Below are 11,837 nucleotides of genomic sequence, written 5' to 3'. Positions count from 1 at the left end.
TTGGTCTCTTGTAGTTTCTGAACTTCTTTTATCTTTGATTCCATAATTGGTTGAGTCTTCTGGAGAGAAGAGATAACTCATCTTCTTCTTCTGGTAAGTTCTTCAAGAGATACATCATCCTGATTCTTTGCAACTTTGAATGCAGTAACCATTGGTCCCCATCTTTTGGGTAAACTTCTGATTATCTTCTTGACATGATCTACTATAGTTTATCCTTTGTTCAAAGCTCATAAGCCAGAAGTGAAGAGTTTGAAATCTTGAGAACATAGTTTCAATGGACTCATCTTCTTCCATTCTAAATGCCTCGTACTTCTGGATGAGGGCCAGAGCTTTTGTCTCTTTAACTTGAGCATTTACTTCATGATTCATTTTGAGAGACTTAAACATATCATGTGCAGTATCTCTATTGGTGATTTTTTCATATTCTGCACGTGAGATAGCATTCAGCAGGATAGTTCTAGCCTTGTGGTGGTTTTTGAATTCTTTCTTTTATTTCTCACTCATGTTTTTCCTATCAATCTTTTTACCAGCATCTACAGGATGTGTGTCACCATCTACCACAACGTCCCATAGGTCAGCATCTTGTCCTAGAAAGAAACTTTCCAGTCTATCTTTCCAGTACTCAAAATTTTCTCCATCAAACACAGGGGGTCTCGTAAAACCATTGTTGTTTTTCTCATTTTTCATAGTACTTTCCTTCTGGATCTTTTACTGACACTGTTAAGTGTTTTCACCCAGAACCAAGTGCTCTGATGACAATTGAAGGGTATGAAAACACTTAGAAGGGGAGGGGTTGAATAAGGGGTTTTCTATGGAGAATAAAAATTCATACGTTATTTTTATCCTTGTTCGTTTGAACTCAAACTACTCCAGTCCACCCATCAAGGTGATTTCGTCTCTCTCCGTCGAGGACTTAGTCCACTAATAAAAACTTGATTACAATTGGTTCACGAAGGCAATTGCGAACGTCTTCTTGAGAATCTTAACCACAACTTGGTTACTCAAGGAACAATATAACAATAACTTCTAACAAGTGAACTTAATGCTTCTTAATCTTAGCTATATCACAATTGTGATTTTTCACAAAGTTTTAGTATAATGGATATGAACTCTGTAAGATAAAATGAACGAAATATTTTCTTTCAGAGTAAGAGTTCGCGTGAGCATTAGCTTTCATTTTCAAATTGGTCTTTTTTTTTACAGCCTTTGGAAATGTTGTACGTTGCTGTTGAAGCGGTAAAGCGGCAAGCAACAAAAGATTTGGAAATATTTATCCGGGAATTATCGTGTCCACAGAGATTGGTTGAGAAAAACTGCCGTTCGACTATCTCACGTTCTAAGTTTCATGATTGGGGTGCGGAAAGGTAAATGCGGGAAAAGTAAATAAAAGCAGATAAACAATCTCAATAGTCTAAGAGAAATAGTTATGGAATTGCATTTCGTTCTACCCGTCGAATACTTAAATCTGAAGATCTATCGCTCGACACTCACAATACGCATCAACATCACCGGGCATCACTCGAGATGCCACATCGGTGCCCATGTCTGCAACACCGACGAAAGCTCAATCATACTATTCACATCAGCGATTTCTCCACCGACACAAACACCACGGAGGCATTAGACTCGATACCCACTACGATTGTTAGTCCTAAATCCATGTCTGCAACCCAGAAACTAACAGTTATCATTCCTAATCTAGATCTATGGTGTCCATGTCTGCAATAACACAAATCCAAAGCATTTAAGCAAAAAAGATCAAGAACAACAACAATGATGATTTCTAAAGCGAATATATAAACGATCCCAAGATCCACAAAAATACATACAATAAGATTATAAATATACATACAACACCCACCATTGGAATGAAACAAAGGGAAGATAGAAGATGAACCGGAAAGATCTCACCAGTACAATGAAATCGAGACAGATCCATGATCAATCCACATGACGTCACACCCAATGGTGTTTCCTAAACCTCTAAACTACCAAGAAAGGATCAGAGCTCAACTTGTCAAGAAGAGGTGATAAAAAACCTAAAAAAAATCTGATTTTACAACATATATAAAAAAATTGAAGTCGCAGACCGCGCTAAGCGGGCTATTTTTTATTGGTCTTAAACCGCCAGACCGTGCTAAGCGCCAAAAACCCGCGCTAAGCGCCAAACGTCTCAAAAATGCTCCCAGGCCGCGCTTAGCGCGGTCAAGCCCGCTTAGCCCGTTCAACAGAAAATTGAAATCTTATTTTGGCCATATCTTGAGAACCGTAACTCCGATTTGCGCTCGGTTCTAAGCGTTGGAAAGATTATTCCATTTCCTATCTAACAATGACAACATATCAACCAAATTGGTGTTTTAGTATTCTTTGGTTTTGAGCTTTATTCGCCGAATGAATTGATTCCGCAGCTCAAAATCGCGCGTTTGAAGTCGTGTCTTCGCCACGTTATTGCTCATGCTCCAAATACGCCTCAATACCTACAAAATGAATAGAAAACTATCAAAAAGTATAAAAGTATATGAAAATAGATCTATTCACAAAGTATACGTATTTATACACAAAATGGAGTATTATTCGAACGGTATTAACAAAAAGTATCGATAAGTGCCACTATTTACAAACACAAAATAACTACATTTTGGCACTTAACAGTTGCATCCTCGTAAACTGTAATAAATGTTGTGTGTTATCTTGGTTATGAGCTTTCCACGCTTCTTAATATTTATTCCTCATAAATGCTTCAGCCGTCTTTTTATTATTATATCTCTAACAATATTTTATCTTGTATCAGAACTTTGCATTTTGTCTTTCCTTTTCTTCATAACTTCTGTCTAACTCTGTGAGTATAAACTTCTATAAGAATTTGTCTACAACGGTTGGTGCATGCAGAAGTTACTTCATGCATTTGAACTTCTTGAACTTCAGCGTGACTTTCTTTCTTTGTTTCAGCGTTAGACAAAGATCATGTTATGATGGTACTTGAATTAGAAATTCTTCTGAAATAGGAAACATAGAATTAGAGTACCACATTTACTTATACAAAATTTATTTAATTGTTATCATCAAAACTCTAAGGTACGATTAGAACCAAACTTTGTTCTAAAAACCTGTATATAATGCAAAAAGGAAAGCTGGAATTAATTTTTGAAATAAAATTTGCGTACATTAGATGGAAATGAAATTGGATTATGCAGACACGCTTGAAACTCGAAGTGCATAATGATTAAAAGAAAGACAAAACCTAAAACTAATGGTGTGGTTGTTCCTCGGTGTGAGAAACTACCACTTTTACAAATGGTAATTTTCTGCCTAAAACATAACTATGAATAATGCTGGAAAAAATAATTGACGACGAATACCTTCAAGTGATACTACGCTTTCTTTTTATAGGGCTTTCTGGTGGAGGAATAATCCAAGACGTTGCTAAATTCTCGGTCTTCACTTTGATTGTTTAGTTGAGAAGTTATAGGAAATGTTCGCGGGCTTGATGACTTGGTGTTGAGAGAATATAATGAATTGAGAGAGTGTGACGAGGTCCACATGGCCTTGGGACGAATGTCCCACTTTTGGATTAGGGGCGGAGGCCACCTAAAGAAGGGGTGGTCGCCCCAACTTATTTTTCTTTTCTTTAAGTGCTAAGGGGTGGGGGCCCCACCATGTTTATATTTCTTTTTTCCTTCTTTTCTTCTTTTCTTCTTTTCTTTTTCTTTACTTTCTTCTTCTCTTCTTTCATTTTCTCTCATTCTTCTTTCTTTCCTTCTTCTTTTGTTCTCATTTTCTTTTGTAGCCATTTTTTTATAATTGAATACTTGAAACACGAAAAAATACCAGCATAATAAAGCATAAACAAAGAAAAATTAAATAAAAGTCATGCGAATCAAGTTAAATATATAATATAATTTCGTGTTATCAATAGTCGATGTTAAAATTATAAATAGAAGGGTTGTAACCTAGTTTTAGGTGATACTGATATTTTATGTTTTAGGGTTATAAGAATCCTTATTTGTGCTGTAAGTTCCATATGTATGCATTCATAAACCGGTAGGTGTTGAATGTTGGTTTAATCTCCAAAGCTGTGAAGCAAGGAGAGTAGTTTTTTTCTCATACGCTTTTAAGCATTGAGGACTGTGTGTCTTGGAAGATTGTCTTCTATTTTTTATCGTTTGTGTTATTTTTTCACAGGGTGTTGTGACGGAAGGGATTTGAGGAGGGCCTCATACCTGTGAGTCTTAGGTAGAAGTCATAGGAAGGGTAATGATTAGGTGAGGAGTTGTAAATGGGGGAGTTTAACTCTGAATTGATACTATCGAATATTGGTTTTGTCTCTAGATTGGTAGCCCCCAAAGTAAGTGTGTTTGTCACCGAACTGGGTAAACATATCGCTGTATTCTTTACTTTCTGCACTATTATTATCGCTGTTATCAACTTATTCACAATTGTTAAGTGCTCAGATATTGTGTCGTGACATCTCATTCGACATCACATATTTGATACTATATTTTCAATGGGTATATGTCCAACGCCCAAGAAGAGCCCGAAGACGGAGAAGGGCCAAAAAAAGGACAACCCTCAACCAGATAATGTTGTTGAAGCTAGTTAGTCCTTCAGGACAATCTAGGATTGTAGGGCTTCTTCTACTACTATAAATACTCCTCTAAATGCAGAAGAATTATAGAAACTAAAAGGGATTAACCTTGTTGAATATTTGAAGGATATGATGAATGCAGGGACAAGTTCTACTTCTACCTCTTCAGCTAATTTTGCCAGTCATGTTTCTGTCTAACCTACTGACAAAATTCTCCACAAGATCAAAGTAGTTGTTTTTGGTTGAATATGAATGGAATCATATTCAAAAACTCTTCTTGCAACTCTAATGATTTAGTTTAGATTTGTAAAATTCTTGTGTGGAGATGGTCGTGCAGTTCGGTTCCGAGTCATGAAAGCATCCTATCCAAAAATAAAATTTGAGTGGAACAGATGTTTCTTGAAAACAAATCCAATTTGATGGAAAAAATTTTTAAATGCCAAAAGATTAATAACTTAGAATAAGGCATAAGTAATGCCCAAAATTACATGTTGTCTGTTACAAACTCCACTCCATCTAAGATACAAACAAAATAAATTTAAGGCTTAATATTAACAACCTAAGCATAATACCAAAGCACTACACTTAAAATGATCATCTCTATAAATCTATATATCAACCACCAGTCTCTTCATGATATAATACTATTACATGATATTTTCGTTCCACAATACCCATATTACTTCCTTGGTCTTAAGCCATTTCCCTGAGTGTCATTTTACTTCCTCTACTTTGGCCTCAACCGAACCATCTTTATCTCGATTTTTTTTTTCATTTCTAGCTTTCCACAATACCCATATTTCGGCAAACCAAATTACCTTAAATCGCTCAATTCTCACTCTTCCATAAGCCATGAGTTCCAAGAATTGGAAGTAGTTTTCCAATACTGCATTATGTAGTGCAGAGCTGATATGCAACCATTTTAACATCTGTCACCAAACTTCAGTTGTTGTTTTGCAATCGAAAAAAATGTGTTGTAAACTTTCTTCCTTTCCACAACCAAAGGCACTAAAATTTTGTGATTCCTACATAATGTTTCTTTTGATTAGGTTGTCTAAAGTTGGGATTTTTTTGTAGCATTCTCCATACTAACGTCGATGCCTTTAACAACACTAAGTCTTTCCATGCAATTTTGAGATGTCTTAAGTCTTCATCTTTCATATCGGCTAGCAGTAAATTGTACGCTTCTTTGGTCGAGTATAAGTTTCTCGACCATGTCCAAGAATCTCCTACTCTTTAATTTCTATTGTTTGGATTTTACTTAAAATATCCTTCTCTAAGGTTTTTTCATCCTCATTAGAGTTCTCCTCCATTTAATTTTCCGATGTTGGTTATCTCTATCCCTGTGAATCACCTGTCTTATCGTCATTTCGTTATCTTCGGTCAGAACATACAAATCTAGATATTAATCTTTCAAACACTATGCCAAATTTGTCTTTTAGCAGCACCCCTACGAAAGCGCTTTTAGGAAAAATAGTTGGTATAGGTTTCGCTAAAAACAAAATAAAAAAACACGCAAAAAAAGCGCTCTTATAGGGGGGGTTACGAAAGAGCTTTCAAAAAGCGCTCTTATAGGGGGGTTACGAAAGAGCTTTCAAAAAGCGCTAGTAAAGGCATGGGTACGAAAGCGCTTCTCAAAAGCGCTCTTATAGGTGGGTTATGAAAGCGCTTTTAAAAGCGTTGCTATAGGGGGTGGGTTACAAGAGCGCTTTTACCCTAAAAAGCGCTAGTATAGCCGTGGTTACTAAGGCGCTTTCCAAAAGCGCTTTCATAGCTATTTCATAATTAAAATTTTTAACATCAAAATTATTCTAATGCGTTTCATAATCCCTAATCCTCTTTCTCTACCATCGTTGCCCAGAAACTGCAAACTCAACCTCAAAACCTCAAAACTCCATCGCCGAAGAAGACGGAGACGAAGAACTTAACCTCAAAACCTTACCTCATCCTTAAATCCGCAGCACTTAACCTCCATAAAAATACCCTCCACAACCCACGTCCAGAAGATAAAGACGAAGAAGAATTCGAGAAGAATCGCTGAAGAAGAGATCGCTAAAGAAGAGAAGACGAAGGAGGTACCCGATTTAAAGGTTCTTCCATTTTCATGTTGTCTTCATTTACGATTGTATCACTGTGGAACGTGTATGCTCTGATTCTGATTTAATGAAACTTTGGATTATTTAGGGATTTACTGGGATTAGGGTTTATAGTTCTTGAATGATTGTTGCGGTATTTCTGTTTTTGACATTTGAAAGATTGAACATTGTTGAGAGAAATCGCGAGTGAGAATCCATGATGAGAGAAAGCAATCGAGAGAGATGGTCTTTGCAAATTGTTGTTATTCATATTGATGTTCATATTGATGTTGAACACTAATTGTTGTTCATATTGATGTTCATATTGATGTTGAACACTAATTGTTGTTATTCATATTGATGTTCATATCGAGAATCCATGATGAGAGAAAGCAATCGAGAGAAATCGAGTGAGAATCCATTTGAAAGAATTGAAAGATTGAGCATTATAGAATTGCGTTGATATTCATATTGATGTTGAACATTAATTGTGATTTTGTTTAGCTTACTTAACAAAAAACCATGATTTACTATTGTTGTTGTGGCTGCCCGGATACTAATAGCATGATAAAACCATGAGTTAATTCTTGTTTTGCCCACTTTTGAACTTAATTGGAATATACCATGAACTTGTTGGTTTTGAAGCTATGGAGTATGACCTCATTTTTATGTATACTCACATTAATGCACTACTTATGCTCAATAAATACACATGTAAAAATGTTGTCTATCCATGTCATTTTATACTCTTCAATTAAGTTTTTTATTTTATATTTCTCAGGAATATCTTTGCTAGATAGGGGTTACTTGTGAAGAGTGAAAGTTTGATCGTTTTCAAGAATCTTACATTATGTGGGCCTAGAAGTTGCTTACTACTATACAGGTAATTAATTGTTCTCTCTCGCCAAAGTAATATGTTGCGTTTTATTGCTTCGGATTCATTTTATGTATCCTTTGCGTTTTGACAGAAACGCATTATATCGCTTTGTGCCTTAATAATTAGTTGTTTTTGTTTAGCTTAATTAAGACATGAGTGATAGATTCTAAACTATGTTAATGTTTCAATGTATTGAAGTTTTAACATGAATGATAGATTCTAAACTGTTTTAATATTGTTTTAATAGATAGATATAAGAGAGGTTTATGTTATAATATATTTGTGGTAGACAAGAGAGGTTGCATGTTAAATCTAATAGTTCTGTAACATAATTTTTCCCTACCAGCGTGTGGCTTATTTTCTCTTATTCCATACTAAAAACAAAACAAAACACTAACAATTGAACTGCCATGTCCCTTTGTGTCATTCTCATTGGTGTAGTGTAATACTCATTATTCGGACATGTGGAATATTCTCTGATTTTTAAGTGATGAACTTACTAACTTTGTAATTTTTAGATTATATTAAGTAATACTCATTATTCCGACATGTGGAATATTCTTGATATCAATTTCTTTAATCGTTAAGTGATGAACTTACTAACTTTGTGAATTGAAATCGCTATAGGGGTTACTTGTGAAGAGTGAAAGTTTGATCGTTTTTGTTTAGCTTAATTAAGACATGGATAAGACATGGATGAATTCAAACTGGTTGTCGAAAGAGTAGGAGAAAGGGGTATGGGAATTCGTTAACTTTGCGGTTGTGCACTCCAAAGACCCGATTCGAATGCCGTGTCCTTGCATGGGTTGCTGTTATGGGGATAAGGTTGACGGGAATCAATTGGCATCGCATTTACTACGGTTTGGAATTGATAGAAGTTATACTGTTTGGAGTTTGCATGGTAAGAAAAGTAACGGAAATGTTGAGTCGAGGTGTAATACGAAGTATGCTTCAAACGACGATTGAACAGACACATATGATTGTGATCGAGTCGAAGAGATTGCAGAAGCGCTTGAAGAAGATCTTGAGGATTGTCTCAAAATGTTCGAGAGGTTGGTAAGCGATGCAGAGAAACCGTTGTATGATGGTTGTTCAAAATTCACAAAATTGTCTGCGGTGTTAAAGTTGTACAACTTAAAAGCGGACAATGGATGGTCAGATAAAAGTTTCACAGAGTTATTAGCCCTTATGTAAGATATGCTACCAGAGGATAATGTTCTTCCCAATCGAACTTATGAAGCCAAAAAGATGTTGTCCTCTATTGGCATGAGCTATGATAAGATACATGCATGTCCAAACGATTGCGTTTTGTTTCGAAACGAGTATGCAGCGTTGAATGAGTGTCCTAAATGCGGTGCCCCTCGATATAAGAAAAAGTTGTCTCCGACCAAGACACTTGACTTGGCATGCAGATGAAAGAATTATTGATGGAAAGTTGCGACATCCGGCAGACTCACCACAGTGGATGAAAGTTAATAGTGAATATCCTGAATTTGGAAAAGAAGCAAGAAACCTTCGCTTGTCATTGGCTACTGATGGAATGAACCCGCATGGTATTCAAAGTATCTCGCATAGCACATGGCCTGTGATTCTTATGATTTATAACCTACCTCCGTGGCTATGTATGAAGCGTAAGTACATGATGTTATCTATATGCTAATTTCTGAGCTTAAACAACCAGGGAATGACATAGACGTATACTTGGCACCCTTAATCGAAGATTTAAAGTTTTTGTGCGAGAACGGTGTGGAGGTTTACGATGGGTATAGGAAAGAAAGTTTCAACTTGAGGGCGATGTTGTTTGGAACAATTAATGATTTTCCAGCATACGGAAATCTATCCGGGTACAACAATAAAGGTCAAAAAGCGTGTCCTGTTTGTGAAGATGAAACTGATACGACAAGATTGGATCTTTGTCAGAAGAATGTCTTTCTCGGCCATCGTAGATTCTTAAATTCTAATCATCACTACCGTGGGTGGAGAAAAGCATTCAATGGAAAGGCCGAATAACATACAGCCCCGCCTTTTTTGACAGGTGATCAAATTTTTGAAAAGGTGAAAGATGTGAGCACTCAGCTTGGCAAGTCTTTTGCACATTCACTTGTCAAGGGTGGGTGGAAGAAGAAGTCAATTTGTTTTGAACTTCCATATTGGAAGTCGTTGTACGTAAGACATTTCCTCGATGTTATGCATATTGAAAAAATGTATTTGACAACGTTATAGGTACGTTACTCAATATACAAGGAAAGTCTAAGGGTGGCCTTAACATAAAGAAGGACATGGTAAAGATGGGAATGAGAACTGAATTGGGACCCGCGACGAAAGGAAGACGAACATATCTACCACCTGCTATTTACACTCTATCTAGAAAGGAGAAGAAAACATTGTGTAAGTTCCTCAGTGAAGTTAAAGTTCTAGAAGGGTACTCTTCAGATATTATAAGACTTGTGTCCATGAAAGACCTCAAGTTAAAGAGTTTGAAGACGTATGATTGCCATGTTATAATGGAACATTTTTTACCAATAGGTATACGTTCTATTCTGCCAGAAAAAGTAAGAAGCGCAATAACTAAGCTGTGTTTTTTCTTCATGTCAATTTGCAGTAAGGTGATCGATCCCTCGATCTTACCAACAATGCAAAAAGAGATAGTTGTTACTTTATGTGATCTTGAAATGTATTTTCCTCCCTCGTTTTTTGACATAATGGTTCATCTAGTCGTTCATCTTGTGAAAGAGACATAATTGTGCGGACCAGCTTATATGAGATGGATGTACCCTGCTGAACGTTATATGAAAATATTAAAAGGGTACGTGAAATTAGAAGTCGACCGGAGGGGTGTATTGCCGAACGATACATTGTTGAAGAAGCGGTTGAGTTTTGTACTGATTTTCTGTCAAATGTTCAATCAATTGGACTCCCCAAATCTCATATTGTTGAAAAACAAGAAGGAAAAAGGCTAATTGGAAATTAAGTTGTGAGAGTATCAATGGTCGAGCGGGATTAAGCGCACTTGTATGTTATGCACAATGAGATTGAGGTTGAGCTGTATGTTGAAATGCACAAGGTTATTCTCCGAGATTTAAATCCGAATAGAAATGAGAATTGGATAGTAAGAGAGCACAAGTATTGTTTAGATCCTGCTTTAGTAACAGAAAGGTTGAGATGTTTAGCATACGGTCCAAGTATAATTGTGTTTTCCTATAGCGCATACACAATTAATGGATACACATTTTATACCAAAGAACAGGATGATAAAAGTACTATGCAAAATAGTGGTGTTACCTTGGTAGCTGAAGCAATGCACATATCAAGTGCGAATGACTTAAATCCGAAATTTTCAAACTTCTCATATTTTGGGGTTATCGAGCGCATTTTGTTGTTTGATTACGCGAAGTTTCAGATTCCTGTATTTGGTTGCAAGTGGGTTGAAAATAATAATGGCATACGAATGGATTAGTCGGGATTTTTGCAAGTGGGGTATAAAGATGAGCCTTTCATTGTAGCCTCTCAAGCTAAACAAGTGTTCTATGTCAATGATCCGACAAGTACGAAATGGTCTATAGTGCTTTTATCTAACAAAATAGTTGATGAAAACATTGGAGATCAAGGTGATATTGGTATTGGCATTGAATCTCGTACAAGAAACGATCAAAATGAGAATGAATCTTGTACTAGAAATGATCATAATGAGGGTATCTGGATCAATCCAACCGTCTGCAATGTTAAGAGACGCGTAGAACACAATCCTTCCAAGAAAAGAAAGAGACGTTACTGAAAAAGGTAATAGTATACATATTCCGACTAATGTGCTTTATTCAATTTGTACCGATTGTTATATATTCAATTTGTATAGTTTTTATCAATTTGTACTCCGATTGTTACAATACTTATTCAATTTTGGTGCATATTTTCGTTTTGTACATAACTTTTGAACCATGTTTCCGTTTGTCGACTTCTTTACATGTAACTATACTATTTTGACGATTCCGGAGCTGCTCATGCACTTATCTTTACATTTCGGAACTCTTTTTTTATCGGTTTTGCTTCTGCCCGTAGTAAAAAAAATTTGGTAAAAATTTTTAGCCAAAAATTTGCCAAAGGGGGAGTTTGTAGATGTTGTTGATTGGCTGTAATTTTTGGTAAAACTCATTGTGATTTTATCATGTCAAAACTGGTGTCATGACATGCATTCTACTGTTGTGAAGTTTTACTTATGCAGGCCTTTACCTGATGTCAAGGCCGATGTCATGACATTCGTAGCTGTTACGTCTTTCTGTTACTAATTATGGGTATGTGATCT

This window comes from Vicia villosa, linkage group LG5 (genome assembly GCF_029867415.1).
Source record: "Vicia villosa cultivar HV-30 ecotype Madison, WI linkage group LG5, Vvil1.0, whole genome shotgun sequence".
NCBI lineage: Eukaryota > Viridiplantae > Streptophyta > Magnoliopsida > Fabales > Fabaceae > Vicia > Vicia villosa.
The sequence above is the reverse complement of the archived record's forward strand: the minus strand, read 5'-3'. Positions refer to the sequence as shown.